We start from the raw sequence: 3,628 nt of genomic DNA, 5'->3' as shown, positions 1-3,628 counted from the left end.
ATTTTGAGATGTGGAGGAACAGAATGAGAACAGTTGTTTGTCATAAATGTAGTACTATTTATCTTTTAATAAGATAAAATAAAAAATCTTTAAAAGAGCAAGTAAAGATAATTAAAAACTAAAATAAAACCATAAACAAGCAAAATAATAATAAAAAATAACTACCAAGATATTTGATTTAAACATAAAATTCCTAATTATTTTAATACTGGAGACAAATTTTGTAGTTTCTTGTATTTCAGTAATTTTCTGAGTTGGAAGGATAATGAGAGGCCAGGACAAGTGAGAGAATTCTACTACCCAAATCCCCTTAGCAGTCTTTGCCGAACAAGAATTATTTCAGGCCTTTGGGAAGGGAAGAAAATACCTCGTTCCTAGGCCCCAGATGTCGCAATGTTTTCTGACCAAGAGGACATTTGAGAATGAAAAAATTGTATAGATTAGGTCAGAAATCAGAAGAGAAGACTCTTGAATATTTCCAGAATATGCTCCTGATCTAATGTATATCTATTAAAAACATTCAAAATTATACTATAGCTGCACTTAATTAAATAAAAATAAATGAACACTAAAAACAAAATGCATCTGCTTTTTTAAAATGCAAAAATCCCAAATTTCTCTGGGTGTTTTTTTAAATTTATTTTTATAATGCTTAAAATATATCTTTTTTTTCCTTCAATGTGAAATTTTTTTTTAATGTGTTGTGAATTCATTCATCTAATATAACCATTTAGGACTATTTTTACTACCTCTACTAGTATGGACAGATAAATTTACAGGCATTATTTTGAATGTACAGACTACTTCAGTTAGCATAATTTTATGTAGGGAGTTATAGCAATTGAACTTACATATGGTGTAGTTCATGGGACAAGCTTCTGATCCTGAAGTCTCACTTTGAGACCAGCTCCCAGCTTACTAGCAGCTGGGCAAGCCAAGCTTATCAACTCAAGACTCTACACGTCCATAAAACAAAAACATTACGTTACAATCTGTCCTATCTACTAGTACATCACAGGGTTCTTAACTGAAGTTTTTCAACTATAAAATAACTATTTCAGAGATACATCAGTAATTATTTCAACTTCATGCCTATAACCAAAAGCTTTAAATGAAACAGTTTAAATAAAGTGGTTACTGAGCAAATGAAAACAATATCACTCACTATGCTCCTAGACTACTCTATTTAGAGTTAAATTTTTTGAAAAATTTAATTCATTTTAGAGGGAAAAAAATCCGAGCTAAGGTATTTATTAGTGTTTATACAAACAATTTGCAACCACATTCAAAAATAGGATTTTTTCCTCTCCATTAGAGTGCATTCTTTAATAAGACTGTATTTGAATAAGAATTTCACACAAATAGAATATATACCTTAATAATACAAGAAAGTAAGGAAGGAATATTTACATCATACAGACCAGTCAGTTGGTTCAATCACGATGAGCTATCCTTCTATCCAAATATTTTTTATATTTATTACAAATGTGTAGTCAGTTCAGTATATGCCAACAATCATACATAGCTCTAACATTTAGTAGTGTGAAGCACACTTAACTATTTCCAAAGGGGCATGGGATGCTGTCTTTATTTCAGAAGAGCAGAAGGACTGGATTATCGTCTGCTCTTTAATGCTTCAACTAACCATTCCACTGCCTCATCAAGGCCAGTGCCTTTGGGTGCTGAAGTTTTGAATATCTGCCATTTTCGGTCCTTCAAGGCAGGTAACCCAAGTGAATTTGCCATCTCTGAGGGAGTCATAGCCTGTTCCATGTCTTGCTTATTTGCAAATACCACCAAAAAATGGCTTTTCTCAGCTCTTCTTCCTCCAACATGGCAACTAACTCTGATTTGGAAATGCCAGTTCGGTCTCTGTCACAACTGTCTGCTGCATAAATGATGGCATCTGTGTTTGAATAATAACATCTCCAGTATGGCCTAATACTAGTCTGTCCTCCTAAATCCCAGACTTGAAATTTAAGGTTCTTGTATGTTACCGTGTCAACATTAAATCCAATGGTAGGAATAGTAGTAACAACCTCTCCAACCTGTAATCTGTACAAAATTGTAGTTGTGTAGTTTTTCCTGCTCCAACTAATCCCAAAATTAAAACCCCCCATTTCCCGGGTTCCAAATAGATTCGAAAATATACTTGAGAAAAAGCCACCCATGATGAAGCGCCTGTCCGCCTTCGTCGATCGTCAGAGACAGGCCCCGGCCTCAGTCCGCAGCGACTCTGCTGGATCCCTGGCGCAGCCACCTCCGCTCATCTTGGGCCTCCGGGGGCTCTGAGGCGGTTTCCTTGGAAGCCTCCAGTCAGCCAGCAACTTCCACCTCAGCCACCCTGCCTGGGCAGGAGGGAGGAAGGGCTCTCTGCGTGGTTTTTTTTTTTAAGACACCTGACCTAACCCAGAGATTGGCAAAGCCGAGGGCCAAATCTAGCCCATCTTTTGTTTTTATGAGGCTATGAGCTAAGAATGATTTTTAGATTACAAAATGGTAGGAAAAAGAAAAGAAAAAAAAAACAAAGAATAATATTTAGCTAAATTTCATGACTATAAAAACAAATACATCTGGAATAAACAGCATAGTATCCAATAACTGGTAAACACAGAACTGAACTGATAGGAATAGTTGGGAGGGACTGTGGACCGTGAGCACAGCATTTCCAACATGCTTTGGTTATCTCAAGCATGCTGGATGGAGAGAAGGCAGAGCCTACGTTAATGCGGTGAGTGGGTTGAAGATGTTTAAGAGAGTTCACATTGAAATTGTAGTCTGATTGTGTCAGTTGTTTGGTTTTCTCTTCCCAACTAAAGTATAAACCCCCTGATATTTCTTTTGAATCTCTCTTCCAAGCTTTGAACACTGAGTTAAGCACATGAAGGAATGTTCAGCCAATACCTGTTGGAGGCCCTAGCCAGTTTCTCAGTGGATAAAGCATCAAGGACTTTATCCTTTCCCCTACCTTCCATCCTCTGAAAATCAGGTGTGGATGAGCAACAACAAAAAACAACAAACAGAACCTAGTGGAGGTTAGATGATGAAGCTTCCACTAGCCAGAGGTGAGAGTTCCTGGGGTACGTCAGTTCTCATAGCCACGTGGAAACATTTGCTAGAGCGCTGATTTTAGACCAACAATTTGTTTTGATTTGTGATGCTGTAATCTTTTTTTTTTGCCATTCTCCCAAGTGACACATCAGCTTTCATGACTTATTTCTCTGCTTTCTCATCTGTCATTTCAATATTGGACTTTTGCCTAAGCAGCAAAATTCAAAGAAAACGCTCCCAGAATTGCTGATGTGAAAGAATACCATAAGGTTTAAATGACCTCATGGCACATAAAATGTGAGTGAAAATGGGCACACTAGACAAAGATGAGCATGTTGTTACAAGCTTGCTCAGTTTTGGTGAAATGGTAGAGCTTGCTGCACACTGCCTAAAACTCTAGTTATATTATAAGATGTCATTAATATTGACAACAAAAAAGACCTGTCTAAAAAAGGCCCATTATTATATGTAATTCATGTAATTCTTATTTTAGCTGTTTTTATTTTTAGCTACCCAGGAATATGATTAAAACTCTGTTGTATAGCACAGTCTAGTCTAAGATTCCATGTTGCTCTAA

The 3,628-nt window shown here is 36.6% G+C and overlaps 1 pseudogene; it reads right to left on the bottom strand.

Moving 5' to 3' along the window:
• Positions 1 to 1,284: 1,284 nt before the first annotated feature.
• LOC118709041 lies at positions 1,285 to 2,291 on the bottom strand (annotated as a pseudogene).
• Between the last annotated feature and the right edge of the window lie 1,337 nt (positions 2,292 to 3,628).

This window comes from Pipistrellus kuhlii, unplaced genomic scaffold (assembly GCF_014108245.1).
Source record: "Pipistrellus kuhlii isolate mPipKuh1 unplaced genomic scaffold, mPipKuh1.p scaffold_m20_p_7, whole genome shotgun sequence".
Classification (NCBI taxonomy): Eukaryota; Metazoa; Chordata; class Mammalia; order Chiroptera; family Vespertilionidae; genus Pipistrellus; species Pipistrellus kuhlii.
This window is presented reverse-complemented; position numbering and strand designations above follow the sequence as displayed.